Consider the following 23,851-nt stretch of genomic DNA (forward strand, 5'->3'; position numbering starts at 1 on the left):
GAAGAAGAAACTAGGAATTGGCAAGAATCAGATGTATGCGTTAAGAGACAAAGCCGGCAATATCATTACTAATATGGATGAGATAGTTCAAGTGGCTGAGGAGTTCTATAGAGATTTATACAGTACCAGTGGCATCCACGACGATAATGGAAGAGAGAATAGTCTAGAGGGATTCGAAATCCCACAGGTAACACCGGAAGAAGTAAGGAAAGCCTTGGGAGCTATGCAAAGGGGGAAGGCAGCTGGGGAGGATCAGGTAACAGCAGATTTGTTGAAGGACGGTGGGCAGATTGTTCTAGAAAAACTGGCCACCCTGTATACACAATGCCTCATGACCTCGAGCGTACCGGAATCTTGGAAGAACGCTAACATAATCCTAATCCATAAGAAAGGGGACGCCAAAGACTTGAAAAATTATAGACCGATCAGCTTACTGTCCGTTGCCTACAAAGTATTTACTAAGGTAATTGCAAATAGAATCAGGAACACCTTAGACTTCCGTCAACCAAAGGACCAGGCAGGATTCCGTAAAGGCTACTCAACAATAGATCATATTCACACTATCAATCAGGTGATAGAGAAATGTGCGGAATATAACCAACCACTATATGTAGCTTTCATTGATTATGAGAAAGCGTTTGATTCAGTCGAAACCTCGGCAGTCATGGAGGCATTGCGGAATCAGGGTGTAGACGAGCCGTACGTAAAAATACTGAAAGATATCTATAGCGGCTCCACAGCCACTGTAGTCCTCCATAAAGAAAGCAACAAAATCCCTATAAAGAAAGGCGTCAGGCAGGGAGATACGATCTCTCCAATGCTATTCACAGCATGTTTACAGGAGGTATTCAGAGACCTGGATTGGGAAGAATTGGGGATAAGAGTAAATGGAGAATACCTTAGTAACTTGCGCTTCGCTGATGATATTGCCTTGCTTAGTAACTCAGGGGACCAACTGCAATGCATGCTCACTGACCTGGAGAGGCAGAGCAGAAGGGTGGGACTAAAAATTAATCTGCAGAAAACTAAAGTAATGTTTAACAGTCTCGGAAGGGAACAGCAGTTTACGATAGGTAGCCAGGCACTGGAAGTGGTAAGGGAATACATCTACTTAGGACAGGTAGTGACTGCTGATCCGGATCATGAGAGTGAAATAATCAGAAGAATAAGAATGGGCTGGGGTGCGTTTGGCAGGCATTCTGAGATCATGAACAGCAGGTTGCCATTATCCCTCAAGAGAAAAGTTTATAACAGCTGTGTCTTACCAGTACTCACGTACGGGGCAGAAACCTGGAGGCTTACGAAAAGGGTTCTACTTAAATTGAGGACGACGCAACGGGCTATGGAAAGAAGAATGATAGGTGTAACATTAAGGGATAAGAAAAGAGCAGATTGGGTGAGGGAACAAACGCGCGTTAATGACATCTTAGTTGAAATCAAGAAAAAGAAATGGGCATGGGCAGGACATGTAATGAGGAGGGAAGATAACCGATGGTCATTAAGGGTTACGGACTGGATTCCGAGGGAAGGGAAGCGTAGCAGGGGGCGACAGAAAGTTAGGTGGGCAGATGAGATTAGGAAGTTTGGTGGGTCAACATGGCCACAATTAGCACATGACCGGGGCAATTGGAGAAGTATGGGAGAGGCCTTTGCCCTGCAGTGGGCGTAACCAGGCTGATGATGATGATGATGATGAGCGTAATCAGCTCTCTTTTTAATATCAAATGCTGATTATGATTTTTTTTTAATTTTTGGCTCCCTCTTCGCTCCAGGCCTTGGTCTCGCCAAGGGTTTCGTCCATCGGATCAAGATCCGACTCGCAGTGCCTCCTGTGGTATCGAAACTTCAGCGCCTCCCACTGACACTCCCACTTCAAGTTTCGGAAGAGCTCTATCGGTTGGAAGAAGTGGATGTCATCGAGCGTGTTAATGCCTCGGAATTGGTCCCCCTTCATCGTGGTAAGGAAGAAGGATGGCTGCATTCGACTCTGTGTTGACTTTCGGGAACTTTACAAAGCATTCATCGCTGACAGCTTCCCGCTTCCTCACACTGAAGAGCTCCTGAACAGTCTCGTCGGTGCCTCTACCTTCTCGGGGCCTCTACCTTCTCCAAGTTGGATCTTGCATCTGCCTACCACAAGGTTCTGCTGGATGCCAAGAACCCGCCATGGTTGCTCAGTGGCTATGGTGTTGGGCTGCTGAGCACGAGGTCGTGGGATCGAATCCCGGCCACGGCGGCCTCATTTCGATGGGGGCGAAATGCGGAAACACCCGTGTGCTTAGATTTAGGTCCACGTTAAAGAACCCCAGGTGGTCGAAATTTCCGGAGTCCTCCACTACGGCATGCCTCATAATCAGAAAGTGGTTTTGGCACATAAAACCCCACAATTATAATATATGGATGCCGAGATCTGAGACTTGACTGCATTCGTGACTCACGATGGACTGTTCTGTTTTAAGCGGGTATGCTTTGGCCTGGCGTCTGCCCTCGCAGCCTTTCAGTAGTTCATGTTGCAGATTCTCAAAGGGTGCCCTGGCATTCTGCTCTACATTGATGATATCGTTGTGTTCCACGAGACCGGCCAAGAACACCAAACGAACTTGGCCGCTGTTCTCCACTGCGTCAAGGCAGTTAGACTCAAGCTCAATCACAAGTGCACCTTTTGCGTTGAATTGTCTTTCTTGGGCCACAGGGCCACTGCTCAAGGCATCTCACCGCTGCCAGAGAAAGTGGATTCCATCCTGAACTCTCATGTTCCACTGACGCCGCTGGTTTGCATTCGTTCCTCGGCTTAGTCGAGTACTATGCCAAGTTTGTTCCCAGCCTTGCTGGAGTCGTGGATCCGATGCGTGCACTGCTCCGCAAGAATCAACCCTTCACCTGGAGTGATGCTGTTGATGCTAGTTTTTGGTAGGTAAAGTTCCTGTTGTAATCCAGCAAAGTACTTCAGATGTTTGATACCACTCTTCCGGTGGTTGTTTCCACGGATGCTTCTTACTGCGGCCTCCAAAAAAAATTGGATTGGTGCCAGCTACGCACAGTCGCCTTCGCATCTCACACACTCTCCCCAACAGAGAGGAAGTGTGCAGTTTGTGAACGTGAAGCACCTGTGTGCGTCTGTCCCTGTGAGTGTTGGCACACACACCTCTGGGGACGGCGTTTCACACTTCGTACGGGCCACAAAGTGTTGGTCTCCCTTCTGTCGTCTCACGGCTCGGGAAGATGCCCCCTTCACATCGCACGCTGATCAGAGTGTCTTCCGCACTACAACTCTATAGTGGAGTACTGCAAGGGGTCAGAGAATCAAGTGCGAATGCACTGCTTGGCCTTTCAGTGTCTGTTTCGCAGGAAGCTGCTTCGTTCAACGAAGAGGTCGTGTCTCATTGCTCCACTCTGCCTCACCAAAGAACAGTTCCGGCAGCCCCTGCATGAAGATGCTCCTTTGGAGCAAATCAAGGCTTACATCGCATCATTTTGGCCGCCCCACAAGTCCATCCCGGGTAAACTTCAGCCATTCTTAGCCATGCGTGAAGAACTGGCTGTGGTCGACGGCCTGCTTTTACGTGGGCAACGGCTTCTAGTTCCTCTTTCCCTTACCCCACAGGTCATTTCCACTGCGCACACAGCCCACCTTGGGATAGCTTGTACCAAGGCACAACTATGAGAGCGGTTTTGGTGGCCTGGCATGGACAAGCAAGTGGAAATTGCCATTCACAACAGCATAGTCTGCCAGGCTGCAGACAAGAATGCCAAGACTGCACTGGCTCTGCTGCAGCCTGTGAACCTGTGCAACCTGCTGCAACCTGCTGCAACCACTGACTCTACTGCAACACGCCTGGACGTCGTCAGGCACCCGTTGTCTTCCTCCTTCAAGGACCCAGCTACCGAGCTCCGTCAGCTGTGTCATCGGATGAAGCGTAAGCAAGAGAGCAGCAAGAAGCGTACAGATTTTCATTGAGCCGCGAAGAAGACTAACATTGTAGTTAGTGACTTCGTCCAAGTGAGGAAACCCTCTGTCACCTTCAAGAGAGACTCTTTGTTTGGCAGTCCCTGCAAAGTGCTGGAGCAGCACGGACTCTTTCCGTCTCGATGATGGCAGGACCTGGAATGCATCCAAGCTTGCCAAAGTCCCTTCTGTTACCCGTTCTCTGCATCCAGAGGAGACCTGGAAAGCGCAAGAGGCTAGCATACCGAGGTTCCCGTCACCCTGGGCCACCAGCTGCTCGTGACGCATGTCAAGCGGCGGCTGCGGCTCTGCCTGCTCCTGTGGCTACCTGTGCTGCTTTCAACCCAGACATGCCTGAGCCACAAGCAGGTGTGCCTCTTCCTGCTGTTGTGGCCGACCGGCCTGCTCCTGACCCAGACCCCCCTGAACCGCAACCGGGTCTAGCTCCTGTTTGCGTCCAACCACCACGGGCAAGACAACCTTTGAAATGTTACGGCGAATATGTGTGACAATCCTATTACTTTTTTTGTTCTCATGCAGTCTATGTTGTTTTGAACATGTTGTAGAGATAAACTTCTTTTTGTAGGGAGAGAATGAGGTTTTCATGGGTTTGTATATAGAATTTATAGTTGCTCCTGAGTGTACTTACGTTACTGATGTTCCTTTGTTCTTGACTGGTCGCCGTTTTTCATTGCTTTATGTTTCCCTTATGAGCGCGAGTTGTTAATGTACAAAGCACCTTGAACTACTAACCCACTAACAGTTTAGTAAACCACTGAAAGCTTTAACGAAGGAATATGTTGTGTCGTTAGTTTGGTTTCAATATTCAGTCTAGAAACCCTTTGAATGGCTGTGGCACTGTTGTCCCCATGTATATAATTGGTTGTCAGCAAATAAAGGGAGATCATTTGTTGGGTTATGGCTGGTTGGTCCTTTTTGTCGACCTGTAGGCCGCAATACCACCCTTTGAAATAATCCATTGTAAGTTGAATTAATCTTGGCTTTTAGTAATCCTCATAATGTGACTGTGCTTTAGAAAACAAAATTGCTCAAAGTTCTGATATTGCATTTTTTTTTCTTCCATGGTTTCAGGTGTTCACTCGTTGACGAAGGCGTGGGGTGCTGATTCCTATCATCTTGACTTGAGGGAGATTGTGGTTGTTGTTATGTGTGTCTGCACAGCTCATTAAGTGCTCACAACTTTTGTCTTAATCGTTGGATGATTTGTCCTCTCTTTTCTTTGGTGTTTTGGGCACATGTCTGCCACTTGCTCTCTTTCGTCCTTAAAGAGGAGTAGTTGTAAGTTGAATTCGTAGCCTGCTTCCAGATGTGCTACTGTGATCCATTTCATACATAGCGGGCAAAGCTACGAAGGCCAGAGACTTCTCTTAATTACTGCATTCGAGATGAAGAAATAGTGCATCACATATGATACAAAAGCATACATATGCATAGTGCAATTCAGCGTAACATTTATTTCCATAGCTTTATGTTGCAAAATATGGCATAATTTTTACATGGGAGGCCTCACAGATCTGCACCTATCGACTGCCGAAGAAGCAAAGCGGCACATTGATTGGAACCAGCGGCCCTAGCACACTACTTGCTTTTGCATCCAAATCATAGTACTGTGTCGCATGCTGGAAGCACAAAGTTGCATAATTAAATGCAATTTGACGCAACTTTACTTCCGTAAGCTGTAGTTTAAGTTATTCCATTGAAAACATTGTAGATTAAAGAAAGCTGCACTGCAAAATGCATGGAATGAGACGTCTATGACTCTACTACTTCCATAGCTTGCTCTGTCTTGTGTGCTAAGTATGAGATGAAGCACAGTGATAGGTTGCTCTCATTGCTCTTGATTTCAGGTCATTGATGAACATGTTTCATGTGAATGTACTAGACTATCGGTGACTAACTGCTGCTGAACACATTGCTGACTGTTGTATTTGTAAGCATTGTCCCTCCTTCCCCCTTTTATTAACATGTATGACACGTTTTTCATCCGAAGCAACACTTTCATCATTAGTATTTCCTTAGTTGTTGGCCTCTAATCATAATTTTAGCACTCTACATTTGAACTTACACTCGTACATAATACAACAGTGAAGTAAGTTGTCTGCAATTTTCCTTGAACTCCTACGTAGAAGCTCCCACGAAGGATTGCTCGACAACATACTTTTTCATACAAGTGAAACTTGAAATATTGAAAGTGTCGACTATATGCATTGTGATTTCTTCACAAGTAAGGAATGTATGTCAATGGTAGCATGAGAAACGTAACACCACAATAATATTGTTGATTCCGGTAGGCTGTTCCAGTTTTCAATGACAATAAGTTGGAATGATTTGGTAAAGGCGTTGCTTTCTTCACAAAGACGTTGAAGGTTTATATATTTGAATATGTGATGGGATGGGAGAGTAGGTTCAATTAGTATTGAATATTGAGCCATGCAGGTGAGAGATATTGCAATATAATTAAACAGTTACAAGATGTCCCGTCTCAAAAGCTAGACTCCAAGCTGATGTTGATTAGTTGAGAAAAAGAAGACGGAATGTCGAGGGGTCACATATACAAAGAGGTACGATTTGCATGAAGGATAGTCAGGCTGATAACACCACATTGTTTTCACCAGAACCACACCAAAACGCACATGACACTGCAAGAAAACATTAGCTTTGTAACCTGTGCAGTGCTCGTTACAACTACATAAAATCCATGGACAATGAAGCCACGAAAAGCACAGAAGAAATTAGAAGTGCTTTTTAATTGTAATGTAGAAATAATGAGGAGAAGGAAAATGTGAGTGGATGAAAAGAGAAGTAACGGTTTGTGAGAACTGAACCCATTACCACGTTACACATGCATTGCTATGCTCTACTGTTTGAGCTACGATTGCAGGTGTCTTCCAGACCACTCTGTTGTGTGTGTGTTCTAGATATAGCACTGGGAGCGTAAGAGAACGCCACTGAAAGACACGGCAGTGGATATGAAACATCCTTTCAAGGGCAGGCGTCGTGTAGAAACAATATTTGAAGAGCTGGCAGCTGGCCACTGAAACCTCTTGTGCAACCTCGTGGCATGAAGGGTTTCATATTCGAGGCCGTTGTTATGCAATGAGCAAGAACAGGAAAATCTGAAGGACTCGATTTTTTTTTACTATCACACAAAGCCAACTGAATATGTATAGCAATAGAAGTACACCGAAAGGCAATACTAGAAAAAACAGAAATTAATTAACCTTTTCATTTTGACATGCAGATTGGCCACCAGCTTCAACTCAGATGCCTCGGCCGTCCGTGGGAGGCGGTGCAAGGTTGCAACCAGTGGGGGCCTCGCGGTACCAGTGTCGCTTATGCCCGTACGCATCGAAGTGGCGAAGCAACCTGGTGCTGCACGAGCGGGTGCACACGGGCGAGCGTCCGTTTCGGTGCCACCTGTGCAGCCGCGCGTTTGCAAGCCACTCAGACATGGTGCGCCACCTGCGCACGCATACCGGCGAGCGACCCTTTCAGTGCCCGCTGTGCCCGGCCACTTTCACACAGCGTGGCAACGCCCGTGCCCACCACCTCCGTTTGCATGGCTGGTCAACACCAGTGGCACGATGCGACAGGCTTCCCCACTCTGCCTTTGACCGCACGAAGCATTGACACCACAGTCACTCCTGCAAGTACTTTCATGAGGCTGCGATTATTTATGAGGGGTTGACAGGACATGACTTGTTTGGTAATAGGTGCTCCTTATTCTTCATAGGGAGAGATTGTGTTCTGACCTTATCATTGCTAAACAAGGACATTTGGGTGAATTGGATTTCTTTAGTTATGTCAGTGATCAGGCATGTTGGTATCCTATGATCAAACTTCTTAGTGAAGAAAGCGTGAACACGAGAGAGGGTGTGTAAAAGGGTGTTGCCCTCTGTCCTTTTCATTGTTTCCACATTAAGTTTGATCTTGGATTTGATCCACATGTTTGGCTGAAAGAAATATAGCATGCCACACAGAAATAAACACAGGCATCCCCCTACACTGAAGCAATGAAAGGTAACTACCACTGGACACACGAAATGCATGCAAGCTTTGTTTTGCCATGTCAACAGCAAAGCAGTACTTGTATGTGTGTCTGCTTACTCTATTGAACTTTCAATTGTAACATTCACAGCTGCATAGAGTGCTTGGCAGTTACTCGCACTTCTGCAAGCTTGTTGTGGTGTAACTGTTTCTGCAAAAAAATTGGCTTTTGATTATCTAGTTTGGCACACTGTAATCTATCTGTGATGTTGTGTACAAGCTTTGTGACTCTTTCATATTTGTGTAGAATAGCTCTTGTATTTCGTCATGGCTTTCACTTTGTTTCTGCTTGTAATGTTTAGTCCTCTACCAGTATGGCATTGCAGTCAGCATAGCAATGATCATGTAATGCAAGTATTGAATCATCCAGAATGCTAGAGTACCTTCTGGAAACCTCACAGTGCTTGTTTCACTTTGGAGATGACTTATTGCCGGCAAAATTGCAACTGAAGGCGACCACACCATTCTTCTGCTATTCAAGTTACCCTTAATCACTGCGGTGTCCACATTGCCCTTCCCAATGAATGAGCCTTCAGGGTAAGGGAAACTAATCTTGAAGGCCATGCTTGCGCATATTGCATGCACCATAAGCGGCATCATAAACGTTATGTTTTGGATACTGCCAGTAGGATGTGTGATATAGCTATGCCAGCAGTCTTGGAGGTAATGCTCTGTTGTATATTCCTTCCTGGTTTAAGAAAGAACCTGCCCACGCAGCATGCTGTGTTCACAAAAATAGTGCCAAGAGTGGTGCAAAGTGGCACCGTTTGTGAATTTTTCAGTGTGAAAAACCAATAAAATTAGCTTAACTGCATTTTTTTGTTTATTTAGTATAATTAACTGTATATTTAATATCAAATGTTGATTATGATTTGGTAACTCTTTGCCATACATGTTAAGTTGTGGGATAGGGTACAATATATTTATAGTAGCACTATCAATGCTATCCAGTGTGTGAGAAAATTGTGATAAAGGGGACGGCATAATTCTTATACTTCTGAAATTGCCCTAAAGCCAATTTATCACTCTAAATACACAATGTGTACTGTATTCTTCTACCTAGCAAATCTATTATTCTCTATCAGTGTGATTTTCTGGGCACTCTCATATAATTCATTATGGTGACTTGAATTAATATTGGCTTTTAGTATTCCTCATAATGTGACTGTGCTTTAGAAAACAAGACTACTCAAAGTTCTGATATTGAATTTTTTTGTTCCATGGTTTCAGGTGTTCACTTGTTGAAGAAGGTGCGGTGCTGATTCGTGTTTTCTCAACTTGAGGGAGATTGTGGTTGTTGTTATTTGTGTCTGCGCAGCTTGTTGAGGGTTCTCAATTTTTGTCTTAGTTGGGGGATGATTTGCCGTCTCTTTGCTGTTCGGGCACATGTCTGCCACTTGCTCTTTCTCGTGCTTAAATAGGAGTGGTTGTAACTTGAATTTGCAGCCTGTTTCCAGATGTATGTAGTACTGTGATCCATATCATACATAGTGGGCAATTTTATGAAGGCTAGTGAGATTTCTCTCACTGACAGCATCTGAGACTAAGAATTAGTGCATCACATATGTTACAAAAACGTACCTATGCATCGTGCAATCTAACGTAACATTTAGTTCCATAGTTTTATGTTGCAAAACATGGCATAATTTTTACATGGGAGGCCTCACAGATCTGCACCTATGGACTACCGAAGAAGCAAAGCGGCACATTGATTGGTAACAGCGTCCGTAGCACACTACCTGGTCTTGCGACCAAAACATAGTATTATGTTGTATACTGGAAGCACGAAGTGCATAATTAAATGCAATTTGATGTAACTTTACTTCTGTAAGCTGTATTTAAGTTATTTCGTAGATGGCATTGCAGATTAAAGAAAGCTGCTCTGAAAAATGCATGGAATGAGACGTCTGTGACCCCACTACTTGCATAGCTTGCTCGGTCTTGCGTGCTAAATTTTAGACTGAGCACAATGACAGGTTTCTCTCATTGTTCTTGAGTTGGAGGCATTGATGAACATGTTTCACAGGAATGTAGTAGACTATAAGTGATTAACTGCTGCTGAACACACTGCTGACTGTTGTCTTTATAAACATTGACTTCCCCCTTTTATTAACATGTATGACACGTTTTTCATCCAAAGCACCATTGTCATCAGCAGCATGTCCTTATTAGTCGGCCTCTAATCATAATTTCAGCATTCTACATTTGAATTTCCACTTGTATATAATAAAACAGTGAAATAAGTTGTTCGCAATTTTCTATGAACTCCTATGTAGAAGCTCCAGGATTGCTCAACAGCATACTTTTTCATACAAGTGAAACTTGAAATATTGAAGGTATTGCCTAAATACATTATTTCTTCACAAGTAAGCAATGTACATAGATGGTAGCATGATAAATGTAACACAACTAGAATACAGTCTACCCTCATTACAACAGACCTGCATACAAAAGATTTTCGGATATAACGGATTGTACTTTAGCCTTAGTTTGTTATACATATTGTATTTGTGCTACAAAGTTCACTTTTAACGTACTGCACTATAACAGACTATCGGCTAGAGTGGACGAAATTTGCGGCAATTTTTTTGAAATCGGCCGTATAAATTGTACTTTTGCCATGTTGGCACGGGCTGACAACTGACTTGCGAGGGTCAGCCCACGATTGCGGCTTGATATCACGTGAGGAGTGAGGCGGGGCAGAAACGCGCTGTCTTTCGCATACGAGGCACGGAGGGGTGGGGGAGAGGCGGGAGAGAGAGGGGTTCTAAGCAGGCGGCTGCTGCTTACGGTGGGGCTGCAGTATCTTGAAAGCAGTCTGCGATGTGGACAAAGTGTGCCCAGTGCCAGTAGCTTCATATGCACTGTGCTTTCAGCGTTTAAGCGAGAGACAGCACGAAGGCTAATTCGCTCGCTGCTGCTGCCATGCTTATCTTGCTTAATTTGCTATCAAAATGCTCAGCCTTTGAAACTGCGACTTTTTTTTTTTTTTTTTTGTTGGGCATTCGTCACTCACTCTTTGCAATAAAATTGTAAGACATCGTGACAAAAGTTTCGGAAGTGAAATGTTTCTGATATTATGGGCTTTGGTTAAAACGGACCTTTTTTGTCGGATTATCAGGGTTCGTTGTAACGAGAGTCAACCGTATTATTAGTTCTGGCAGACTCTTCCAGGTTTCAATGACAATAAGTAGTAACGATTTGGTAAAGGCGTTGCTTTCTTCATAAAGACATCGAAGGTTTACGCATTTGAATATGAGATCTATTCTGCATGTAAGTGGAATTAGTATTGTCTATTCAGCCATGAAGGTGAGGAACATTACAATAGAATTAAACAGTTATAAAAAACGCCTGGACAAACGTTATAAAAAAGTTATATAAAAAGTTATATAAAAGCGTCTGAAAGCTAGACGTTAAGCTGAAGTTGATTGGTTGAAAAAAAGAACATGCTATAGCAAGGGGTCACATATACAAACAGGGACAATTCACATGGACAATAGTCGGGCAGCTAACATCGCATTGCTTTCACCAGAAGTACAGCAAAATGCACATTTCACTGCAAGAAAAGATTAGCTTCATGACCTGTACACTGCTTGTTACAACTACATGAAAGCCATGAACAACGAAGCCATCAAAAGCATAGGGGCAATTAAAAGGGCTTTATAACTGTAATGTACAAAATAATTAGGAAAAGGAAAATGAGAGTGGATGAAAAGACAAATTATGGTTGGTGAGAGCTGAACCCACTGCCATGTTACACATGCAGTGCTCTACGAATTGAGCTGGGACAACAGGTGCCTCTTAGCTCACTCTATTGTAAATGTGTTTTAGATCTAGCAATGGGCACATAAGAGAATCCCACTGAAAGACAAGGCAGTGGATATGAAATATCTTTTTAATTGCAGGGTTCATGTAGAAATAATATTTGAGGAGCTGGCAGCTGGCCACTGAAACCTCGCATGTAACCTGGTTCCATATTTGATGCCATTGTTATGCAGTGAGCGAGAACAAGAAGATCTCAAGGGCTCAATTCTGTTTAATTTACAGTTGCACTAAGCCAACTGAAGATGTATATTAATAGAAGTACACCAAAAAGCAAAAGAAAAAAACAGTAATTAATTGGCCTTTTCATTCCGACATGTAGATTGGCCACCGGCTTCAACACAGATGCCTCGGCCGTCCATGGGAGGCAGTGCAAGGTTACAGCCAGTGGGGGCCTCGCGGTACCAGTGTCGCTTATGCCCGTATGCATCGAAGTGGCGAAGCAACCTGGTGCTGCACGAGCGGGTGCACACGGGCGAGCGTCCGTTTCGGTGCCACCTGTGCAGCCGCGCGTTTGCAAGCCGCTCAGACATGGTGCGCCACCTGCGCACACACACCGGCGAGCGACCCTTTCAGTGCCCGCTGTGCCCGGCCACTTTCACCCGGCGTGGCAACGTCCGTGTTCACCTCGGCTTGCATGACCTGCCGACAGCAGCGGCGCAACGCAACAGGCTTCCCCGCTCTGCCTTTGACTGCACGAGGCATTGACACTGCAGTCACTCCTGCAAGTGCTTTCACGAGGCTGTGATTATTTAGGAGGAATTGACAGGACATGACTTATTGTCTAATAGGTGCTTCCCATTCTTCATAGGGAGAGATCGTGTTCTGACCTTATCAGGCTATCATTGCTGAACAAGGACATTTGGGTGAGTTGGATTTGCTTAGTTATGTCAGTGATCAGGCATGTTGGTATTCTGTGATCAAACTTTTTAGTGAAGAAACTGTGAACACGACAGAGGGTGTGTAAAAGGGTGTTGCCCTCTGTCCTTTTCGTTGTTTCCACACTAAGTTTGATCTTGGATTTGATCCACATGTTTGGTTGAAAGAAATATAACATGGCACACAGAAATAAACACAGGCATCCCCCTGCACTGAAGCAATGAAAGGCAACTATACTGGAAACACTAAATGCATGCGAGCATTGCTTTGCCGTGTCAGTTGCAAAGCAGCACTTGCATGTGCATCTGCTTACTCTATTGCACTTTCAGTTGTAACATTAACAGCAGTGGCATAGTAACGGAAGGGGGGGGTGCCAGTTTAGTGTGGGGGACGAATAGTTTAGTGTGGGGGAGGGGGTGTCATACATGTCTGAAGAGCCCCCTCTTTCCGCCGGCTTGACTGGGTGCAAGTGATAAAGAATGCTCCGGTAACCAGCAGCCCGAGCTCATGTACCTGATGTAGCAGATGTGTAGTGCCGAACAATTGTTGGCTGCAGCTTTTTCAACATCGTACGTAATAATTGCACGAATGTGCGGGCTAAAAATTTAAATCGCTAAATGGTTTCTGCATTGTCAGTATGTATACAGCTTTCCATTTATCAATTTTGTATCATTTGTATTATTTTTTTATCATTTTCGCAGTGTCGAATAAAAACACTGTCTCCTAGTCCTAGCCGTCTCTCTATCGTTTTTTTGTCGTGTGGCTTCATGTCACAAATACATTGTGCTGTTTCAGCTGCACAGAATTTTACAAAAAGTGGAACATTGCGAGTTTATTTTCCAATGTTTTATCACGTTACATGTCTTTGTGACCACTACGAACTTGGTATCACACAAATATGGCAGATAATTAATAAGGATATCCTGAATAACTGCTTAATTAACAATTATAGAGGAAACATTGCAATTCGGGAATTGAGGACCCAAATTTATATTTTTAGCTCAACAAAAACTTCTCTACACAAAATTATCTTGGATGCTAGAGCCTGCAGTACTTTGAGACTGCGGGTGGCCCAGTGTGGCAGTACCGAAAGAAATATGAAATAGTGCACCAGTGGCGTCAATATCGCCGTGCTCTCTGTTGCGTGTGCATACCAAGAGTAGCGCAAGCTTCCGCTGGCACGGGCTTCATCGCTGTCTTCTTTTTTCTTTTTTGCGTGGTGATGCCAGTAATTAACACGAAGCATGCTCTACTGCATTCCCAATCATGTGGCAGTACCACAGCTCGGATAATCACATTTGCCAATAGCAGAAAATAAAAAAAAAGGCTTTATGGATCAGAATGAAAGGACTCGTGATTGTCATAGCATTGGCACCCGCGCAGTAGGGAAGCAGGTGGCGTATTCTAATAGGGTTGGGAGATCAGCGTCACTGTCACGCTATATAATATTTATTCGGGTTCAGGCCTGCCCACAGCCAAAATACTGCACGCCGCAGTGCCTACTATGATTTTTGTGAAGCTGTTGAGAAACACGTGACTGTCCGGATTCAATTTTGCAAATGCAATATTGCCTCTAAAATTGCTAATTAAAAGTTTATTAATTTATTTTTGTTACTTGTGAACCGTATTTTCCACAATGCTGCATCTGTATTGGCTGCGAAGCCTTACAGTCTGGCAGCAGATGTACAAATGCGCTTATTACAAGTTATCAGTGCAGCACCCTGTGTTATTTGATGTAGAAAATAAAACAGCCTGTATGTAGCCTGTACTGTTTATGTAGCCTGTATACCTGCTACATTTGTGATCTCTGGGAACGAAAGCGAAGTAGGGGGAGGGAGGGTAGGGGGTCCAAGGCGGCTGTGCTGGTGCTGGAACATGACCCGCCCTCGCCAGAAATTTTCTATATCCTTGCCTTCCTGACTACACCTGGGTGGGGGAGGGGGTTACTAACTTAGTGCCAGACGACCTAGCTACGGCATTGATTAACAGCTGCATTGAGTGCTCTGCAGTTACTCGCACTTCTGCAAGCTTGTTGTGGTGTAACTGTTTCTGCAACAGAAAGTGCTTTTGATTATCTTGTTTGGTGCACTTTAAGCTACCTGCGATATTCTAAACAAGCTGCATGGCTCTTTCATATTTGTGTGCAATAGCCTTTGTCATGGCTTTGTCTTTATTTCTGCTTGTAATGTTTAGTCCTGTACCAGTATGGCATTGCAGTCAGCATAGCAATGTTCGTGTAATGCAAGTATTGAATTTTGCGGAATGCTATATGTAGTACCTTCTGGAAACCTCGCAGTGCTTGTTTCATATTTAAGGTGACTTGTTGCTAACAAAATTGCGACTAAAGGCAACGGCACAATTCTTACACTATTCAAATTACCCTCAATCACCCTGGTGTCCACATTGCACTTCCCAATGAATGGCTCCTTCAGAGTAACGGAAAATAATCTTGAAGGCCATGCTTGTGCATATTGCAGGCACCATAAATGACATCATAAAGACTATGTTTTAGACACTGCCAGTAGGATATGTGATATAGCTATGCCTGCAGTCTTGGAGGTCATGCTCTGTTGTACATTCCTTCCTGGTTTAAGGAAGAACCTGCCCACAGAGCATGCCGTGCTCACAAAAAAAGTGCCAAGAGTCATGCAGAGTGACACTGTTCGTGAATGTTTCTGTGTGACAAGCCAGTAAAATTGGCCAAAGTGAATTTTTTTTCTTGATGTCATGTAATCAACTCTCTTTTTAATATGATATGTTGATTATGATTTCTTAATCTTTGCCATACATCTAAAGTTGTGGGATAGGGTACAATATATTTATAATAGCACTACCAATGCTATCCAATGTGCGAGAAAATTGCAATAAAAGATACGGCACAATTCTTATGCTGTGTAAATCGCCCTAAAACCTGTGCGTCACTATAAATACACATTGTGTACACCATTTTTCTAACTTGCAAGTCATCTATTCTCTGTCAGTGTGATTTTCTGGTCACTTTCAAATAACCCATTGTGGTGACTCGAATTATTCTTTTCTTTTAGCACTCCTCTTACTGTCACTGTACATTAGCAAACCAAATTCCTCAAAGTTTCAATATTGCATTTTTACTGTTCCGTGGTTTCGAGCGTTCACTCGAAGAAGTTTGATTCATGTACTTACTTGAGGGAGACAGTGGTTGTTACACGTGTCTGCACAGCTTGTTAAGCGTTTGCAATTTTTGTCTTAGTCGGGGGATGATTTATCCTCTTGTTTTCTTTGGTGTTTCGGGCACATGTCTGCCACTTGCTCTCTTTTGCCCTTAAATAGGAGTGGTTGTAACTTGAATTTGCAGCCTTGTTCCAGATTTGGTACTGTGATCCGTTTCATATGTAGCAGGCAATGCTACGGAGGCCAGAGAGACTTCCCTTACTTACTACATTTGAGACCGAGAAATAGTCTGTCACATAAGATACAAAAACATACGTATGCTTCATGCAGTTCAACGTAACATTTAGTTCCAAAGCTTCACGTTGCAAAATATGGCGTAATTTTTATGTGGGAGGCCTCACATATTTGAACCTATTGACCACCGAAGAAGCAAAGCGACACTTTGATTGTAACCAGTGGCCGCACCACACTACTTGCTTTTGCGATCAAATCATAGTACTATGTCCACTACAGGAAGCACAAAGGTGCCTAATTAAATGCGATTTGATGTAACTTTATTTCTGTAAGTTGTACATTAAGTAATTCCATAGGAATAGTTGCAGATTAAAGAAAGATTAACTGCAACATGAATGGAATGAGACGTCTATGACTCTACTACTTCCATAGCTTGGTCTGTCTTGCGTGCTAAGTATGAGATAAAGCACAATGATAGGTTGCTCTCATTGCTCTAGATTTGAGGCCATTGATGAACATGTTTCACGTGAATGTACTAGACTATCAGTGACTAACTGCTACTGAACACCATGCTGACTTTTGTCTTTCTAAGCATTGTCCCCCCTTCTCCCTGTTATTAACATGTATATGTTTTTCATCTGAAGCAACATTTTCGTCGGTAGTATTGCTGTAGTTGTGGGCTTCTAATTGTAACTTCAGCGCTTTACATTTGAATTTACACTCGTATATAATACAACGGTGAAATAGTTCGCAATTTTCTATGAACTCCTATGTAGGAGCTCCAGGATTGCTCGACAAGATACTTTTTCGTACAAATGAAACTTGAAATATTGAAGGGATAAACTAAATACTGCACATTGTTATTTCTTCACAAGTAAGCAAGGTATGCCGATGCTAGCATGAGAAATGTAACGCAACAAGAATATTGTTGGTTCTGGTAGACTCTTCCAGGTTTCAGTGACAATAAGTAGGAACGATTTGGTAAAGGCGTTGCTTTCTTCATAAAGACATTAAAGGTTTGTGCATTTTAATATGTGATGAGATCTCTGTGTAGATGGAATTAGTATTGACTATTGAGGCATACAGGTGAGGACTATCATGATATAAATAAGCAGTTACAAGATGTCTGGTCTGAAAGCTAGATGCTAAGCTGAAGTTGATTGGTTCAGGAAAAGAAGAAGGAATGACAAGGGGTCACATATGCAAACAGGTACAATTCGTATGGAGAATAGTTGGGCAGCTAACATCGCGTTGCTTTAACCAGAAGCACACCAAAACGAAGATTACTCTGCAAGAAAAGATTAGCTTCGTACACTGCTTGTTACAACTACAGTAATCCCTCATTATAATGAAATTGCTTTACACGAAATTTCACTTTATTCAAAATTTCTTCTGATCCCAACTCAAACGCATGCATTTTAAGCCGCATTATTTGAGGCGCACGAATAGTTCGACCTGCTTAGAGCGAAGTGGTGAGCGGAGGCATCTCTGCTGCTAAGCGGCGGCAACCCTTTTGCGTGTGCAGTGTCAAATTAATACCGCTGATTAATTAGTCTCATGCCGGCACAGAACAGGCCACAAATGTACCGAACTCGTCGCTGATGACCGCTTAGTAACAGGTACCAAGTGAGCGCCGAGTGTTCCCAGCTGTTGACTGCGGAGCAAACAGAAGCTGTCAAATTCCATGGTGCAGCGCGCTTGAACTCTTAATTTTAGTTGCAATCGCATCGCTGGTGTCCCCCGTTATATAATCCACAGAAAAATAGTTTTCCTGACACTTTGTGATGCCAGAAAACCGCGGTCTCTTGGATGCGGAAAAGTGGCCACGAGACTGTGGGCAGACTTTCGCCATTGCATTCCGTGGGGTGTGTTTGATTAGCAAAGTTTTACTGCTCTGAAAAGCACTTCTGGCACTGAAATGTGCCGAAAAGCACAAAAGAAGTGTACTTCCGATTATAAGTGCCATGTTCAACGCAAGGAGCTATGTTAACCAATCGGTAAGCGGACTTTGGGGAAGCCGGTCTAGAAATTTGCTCGCCGCTCGCCATAATCGGCCTGCATCTCAATAAAACACTGCCCGTAGCTTCTTTGCACTTTTTATGGCGTAAATCCAGTGATAACTTGCTGAAAATTCGAAAAATCGAAGCGTCGCCAGCAAGCTCGTGTTTCCCTGGTGATTTTCTCAAGCCGGTCATGCTCGATTCGCGCCATCCGACATTACACAACTAGTCTAAAGGCGTGGTAGGGTCATAGAATTTTGTCCCTAGATATTTGTCAATGGCACAGATGCGACGGTGCGTGAACACCAACACTTGAACCGTAGAATTAGCACAGTTGCGTCGACAACGGTGCGCCAAAAAACTCTCTTTTTGCAAACTTCATGGCTGCACACCCCTGGAAAAGATTGCCCAGTGATCATGCAAAGCCCCTACTCCAAAACCATTCAGTTTTCACGATCATGCTGCATACCCACAATGAGCGGCTAATTGTTTTTTGAGCAGAACAAACACAACCTGAGACTTGGTGCTTTCCAGCGCGATACTCTTGTAGTCTTCCGTGACCTCCGCACCCCTCCTATAAAAGCGACCACCCACTGCCTTCCTCTCCTCATTCATTCTCCAGTCTGCAAGCCGTTTGGATGCCAGTCACTTCTTTCGCCTTCATGTCAACTCCTTGCCTCCTTGCTGCCAGTTTTGATGTCACTGCTCCTCCAAAGCTGCCCTCTTCTGGCCTGCCCTCCTGAGCATACTCTTCCACCAATGGTTGCCCTTCTGTGGTTCCTGCTTCTTGGCCTCCACAACTCCGATCGCCTTTCTTTCGCTACGTGTGAAGCCAATGACAACCCCGCCATTGCAACCGTAGCCAGCACCAGCGCGCACTGACGAGGAAAGCGAGGTGCCCTGACAGCATTTTGAAGCTTCTGCCTTCTGTGTCACCCGCTGCATTCAGTCACTTTGGCACTGACGGCACATGCATTTGTATCCATGCTGCAGGCCATGTGATTGTGTGTTAATTGGAGTGCTTCGTTAGGTGTTCCTTGCGTGTGCTTTTATGGTCTACACTGATAAATGGCTCCGTCAGTCTCCAGGCGAAAGTTTCTGACTTTGGAGCAGAAAGTTCACTGATAAAAGAAGTGGAAAAAGGCATCTGGCAGAAAAGTGACATCGCTAAGGAATTCGGCATACTGCCGTCTACTTTATCAACTGTATTGAAAAACAAGGAAGCTGTGCTGGATGGCTGTGAAAAGAGCTTCTCGGTGAAGAGAAAGAGGAATCGCTATTTGAAATACCCCGAAGTGGAAGGTGCACTTCTACAATGGCTGAAGAATGCCAGGAGTGCAAATCTCCCCGTACATGGACCTGCACTCAATGCAAAAGCCGAAGCTCTCGCCCTTCAAATGGGCTATAACGATTTCAAGTGCAGCAATGGCTGGCTTGAGCGATTCAAGAAACGACACGGCGTGACCTCGAAGTCGATCGTTGGCGAAAGCGCAGCCGTGAATCGTGACACTGTAGACGTATAGCGTCAGCATCGGCTTCAAGCTGCACTTGAAAAGTATGAAGACAAAGACATCCACCACCTAGATGAGGCTGCATTTTTCTACAATATACCAATATACTACCGAATTGCACTTTCACTACCGCTGGCGGATCCTTATCCGGAGGAAAACAGAACAAGGAGCATGTTATGGTGCTGTTTGGTGCCAATGCAACAGGCGAGGACAAGCTTCCCTTGTTGATACCGGGGAAGGCGGAGAAGCTGCGGTGCTTCAGAAATGCAATGATTCCCATGGAATGCATCTACAGAAGTAACAAGTGAGCATGGATGACTGCTGCTATTTTTGAAGACTATGTGCGCCTTTTGGATAGACGGTTCGACGCAAAGAATCGGCAAATGGTTTTTATAATTGACATTTGTCTGAGCGACGGCAAGATCGACAACCTCAAGGCGGTCGCTGTGGAATTTTTGCCTGCACACACAGCCGCGGTACTGCAACCAATGGATCAGGGCATCATTGAGACCACCTGGAAGCCAAACCGCAAGGCTCTTTTGCAGCGCATGCTCAGAGCGTATGAGACCAGCAAGAGGTACAACATTGATTTGCTTGGTGCAATCCATTTGCTGAACTTTTCATGGAAAAAACTCGCATTTTCAAAGGTCACCAACTGCTTTGCGCACGCCGGCTTTTCCCACGCCGTTGTCAGTGACCCTGACGATGACCAACCTTATGATGACCAGACTTGAACAGTACAATGCTGTTCCTGAAATTGCGGGCCTAAAGGTAGAAGGTGACTTTGAGACATTCGTTTTGGCTGACACTGCGTCTCCCGTGGTCACCCCAGCGATGTATGCGGAGATACGAATTGACACTGTTGGTGGCCCCGACAAGGACGAAGAGCCGGTGGAGGAAGAGCCATGTGAAGTGCCAACTATGGTGCAGACGCGGGAGTATCTGTGCCTGCTACAAAATAAGGTTGAATGCATGGGCGGCCTCGTACAATGCTTGGTCAAATCAGAGCAGGAGTCGCTCATGCCCGGTAACAAATTGAGACACAGCCAAAGCTCACTGCTTTTATTGCACCTGAATAAAGTTTTGCTTCACTGAATCCATTCTATTTTGACTTCCTCGCAGTAGTGGCACAATTAAAGCTCGACTGCTTTAGCTTTTGTCGAGTGGGCGCTTACATTGAATTGCTGCTTTTAAAGCATTTTTTTGCCATCCAGCTGACTTCTTTATAACGAGGGATTACTGTACATGAAAGCCATGGACAATGAAGACACGAAAAGCATAGGGGAAATTATAAGTGCTTTATAATTTTAGTGTAGAAATAATGAGGAAAAGGAAAATGAGAGTGGATGAAAAGGCAAATTACAGTTGGTGAGAGCTGAACCCACTGTCACATTACACACGCAGTGCTCCACCAATTGAGCTATGACAACTTGTGTCTCCCAATCCACTCTATGGTGTGATTTAGATCTAGCACTGGGAGCGTAAGAGAACACCACTCAAAGGCATGGCAGTGGATGTGGAACATCCTTTCACTTGCAGGTGTCGTGTAGAATCAATACTTGAGAAGCTGGCAGCTGACCACTGAAACATTGTGTGCAACCTCGTGGCATGAATGGTTCCATATTTGGGACCCTCATTTTGCATTGAGCGAGAAAATGAAGAGCTGAAGGGCTTGATTTTTAAATTTACAGTCGCAAAGCCAACAGTAGAGTTATGATAATAGAAGTACACCGAAAGGCAAAAGAAAAAAAAAACGGGAATTAATTGGTCTTTTCTTTCTGACATGTAGACTGGCCACCAGCTTCAACGCAGATGCCTCGGCTGTCTATGGGAGGCGGTGCGGAGTTGACAGTGGGTGCCTCGCGTCGCTTATGCCCATACGCATCGAAGTGGCGAAGCAACCTGGTGCTTCATGAGCGGATGCACACAGGCGAGCGGCCCTTTCGGTGCCATCTATGCAGCTGTGCGTTTGGAAGACGCTCAGACATGGTGCGCCACCTGCGCACGCACACCGGTGAGCGACCCTTTCAGTGACTTCTGTTTCACGGCCACTTTCACCCAGCGCAGCAACGCCCATGTTGACCTCCACTTGCATGACTGGCCAACACCATCAGCGCAACACGATAGGCTTCCCCGCTCTGCCTTTGGCCACACGAGGCATTGACACCACAGTCACTCGTGCAAGTGCTTTCAGGAGGCTGTGATTATCCGGGACGATCTAACAAAACATTAGTTGTTTTGTAATTGGTTGAACGAAAAAACCAGTCAAAAACACAAAGGACGTATAGCGTCCTTGCTTCCATCACTTGTCGAGCACGCGCCCAGTCGTTGTGGTGTGAACCTCTCCTCTTGTCCTTTGTGTTTTTGACTGTTTTATTTCGTTCAAGTATGTACCAACTGGCCCAGGTTTCAACCCTTTTGTAATTGGTGTTCCCTGTTGTTCACAGGTAGAGATTGTGTTTTGACCTTATCAGGCTATGATTGCTAAACAAGGACATTTGAGTGAGTTGGATTTGTTTAGTTGAGTCACTGATCAGGCTAGTTGGTATTGTTAGTGAAGGAACAATGTATACAGGAGCGTGTTCCTTTCTGCCCTTTTAGTTGTTTCCACACTAAGTTTGATTTTGGATTTGATCCACATGTTTGGTATAAAGAAATATGACATGGCACACACAAATAAATACAGGCATCCCCCTACAATGAAGCAATGAAAGGTAACTACCACTGGACACACGAAGTGCACTAAGCATTGTTATTCCATGTCTGTTGCAAAGCAGAGCTTACACGTATGTCTGCTTACTCTATTCCACTTTCAGTTGTAACATTAACACCTTCATGCGATTGCTCTGCAGTTACTTGCACTTTTGTAATTTTTTTTTTGTTTAACTGTTTCTGCAACAGGAGGTACGTTTGATTATCTGACGTGGTGCACTGTACACTACCTGTGATGTTGTGAACAAGCTGTGTCGCTCTTTCATATTTGTGCACAGTAGCTTTAGGATTATGCCGTGGCTTTGATTTTGTTTCTGCTTATTGACTCTTTCGTATTTGTGTAGAATAGCTTTTGTATTTTGTCGTGGCCTTGACTTTGTTTCTGCTTGTAATGTTTAGTCTTGTACCAGTATTGCATTGCCGTCAGCACAGCAATATTCATGTAACACAAGTATTGAATGATCCAGAATGCTGGAGTACTTTCTGGAAACCTTGCAGTGCTTGTTTCATTATGAAGATGACTTGTTGCCGACACAATTGGGACCAAAGGGTACAGCACAATTCTTATGCCATTCAAGTTACCTTCAATCACCCCAGTATTCACATTGCACTTCCCAATTAATGGTTTCCTCAGAATAGCCAAGACTAATGCTGAATGTCGTGCTTTGGTGAATTGCAGGCACAAAAAGTGTCATCATAGTTGCTATGTTTTGGACACCACCTATAGGATCTGTGACATAGCTGTGCCCGCAGTCTCAGATGTCGTGCTCTGTTGTACATGCCTGTCTGGTTTCAGTAAAAAGAAAACGTACTCACAGAGAGTGCCATGCTTGCATATATAGCACCGGCTGTGTGGTGCTAAGTGGCAGTACTGGTGAAGTCTTCTGTATGAAAATGCAATAAAATTGTACAAACTACTTTTCTGTTGGTTGATGCAGTATAATCAACTTTCTTTATAATATCAAATGTTTATTATGATTATTTAAACCATACATGTTAAGTCGTGGGATAGGGTACAACATTTTCACAGTGGCACACGCAGTCCTATCCGATGTTTACACAATTTCTTGCACTTACGAATGTTCTGTTCATCAACTTGATGCTCTGAACACTAAGGAATAATCTATTGCTCTGACTTAGGTTAAAGGGTCACTAAAGGAAAGTATGTAGTTTCGGTAGATTGACAGATTATTTTTTTAGAAGTGTATCATTGTTTTTGTGTGCATATATGTCATTTTGTTGCATAGAAAATAGCCCCTGAAGGTACTGCTGCTGCTGGTCAACTTAAACCGCCCATGCCAGAATGGACAAGTTGACGTAATCTCAACTTCACCTGCCACAATAGGGCTCTTTATGAATCAACCAGTGTTGGCTTCACATGAGAGCTACTATAGTCCACAGCAGGTGGCGCGACCCTGATTTTATATTTTTGTCATTTTCTCACTTGTGAAAGGTGTTCTCACTGTGAATGACGAACTCATCATTACAGAAGCCTAATCTTTCAATTTATCTCAATGTAAATATTTATA

At 44.2% G+C, this 23,851-nt stretch overlaps 2 long non-coding RNA genes across 3 annotated transcripts in view; both read left to right on the forward strand.

Moving 5' to 3' along the window:
• Positions 1-10,261, forward strand: part of LOC126529553 (uncharacterized) — a 40,987-nt gene extending 30,726 nt beyond the window's left edge. For both annotated transcript variants that reach the window (XR_011890081.1, XR_011890082.1), the window contains one exon: positions 7,209-10,261. This is a non-coding gene — a long non-coding RNA (uncharacterized lncRNA). The remainder of the gene's footprint in view (positions 1-7,208) is intronic.
• Positions 10,262-12,543: 2,282 nt separating this feature from the next.
• On the forward strand, positions 12,544-23,240 carry LOC140213124 (uncharacterized). Its single transcript, XR_011890083.1, has 2 exons — positions 12,544-12,702; positions 21,400-23,240. It is a non-coding gene; the product is annotated as an uncharacterized lncRNA (long non-coding RNA).
• The last annotated feature ends 611 nt before the right edge of the window (positions 23,241-23,851 follow it).

Source organism: Dermacentor andersoni, chromosome 9, assembly GCF_023375885.2.
Source record: "Dermacentor andersoni chromosome 9, qqDerAnde1_hic_scaffold, whole genome shotgun sequence".
NCBI lineage: Eukaryota > Metazoa > Arthropoda > Arachnida > Ixodida > Ixodidae > Dermacentor > Dermacentor andersoni.